This window comes from Penaeus monodon, chromosome 23, assembly GCF_015228065.2.
Source record: "Penaeus monodon isolate SGIC_2016 chromosome 23, NSTDA_Pmon_1, whole genome shotgun sequence".
In the NCBI taxonomy this organism is placed as follows: domain Eukaryota; kingdom Metazoa; phylum Arthropoda; class Malacostraca; order Decapoda; family Penaeidae; genus Penaeus; species Penaeus monodon.
The window spans coordinates 18,533,627-18,533,891 of record NC_051408.1 but is presented as its reverse complement, the minus strand read 5'-3'; positions in this window follow the sequence as shown (position 1 = coordinate 18,533,891).

Below are 265 nucleotides of genomic sequence, written 5' to 3'. Positions count from 1 at the left end.
CAAGAGAGAGGGGGGGCAAATAATTAAAACAGTTATTTATATAATGCCATGATTTATTGTACAGATCACTTAAGCATAATTGTATTACAAGCCCTGGAAGCTCTTTCTATCGGCGCACCTTCCCCTCCGACAGAGTGCCAAGCTCTCTTTTGAGTCCCCACCGCACATTGGCAACGTTGCAAGCGATACACAATGTGCCTTTGCCTCTGTGCTGCCACATTGTAGAAAATGGCCATTAAAGTTTGTATTTTTATATGATGGAGAT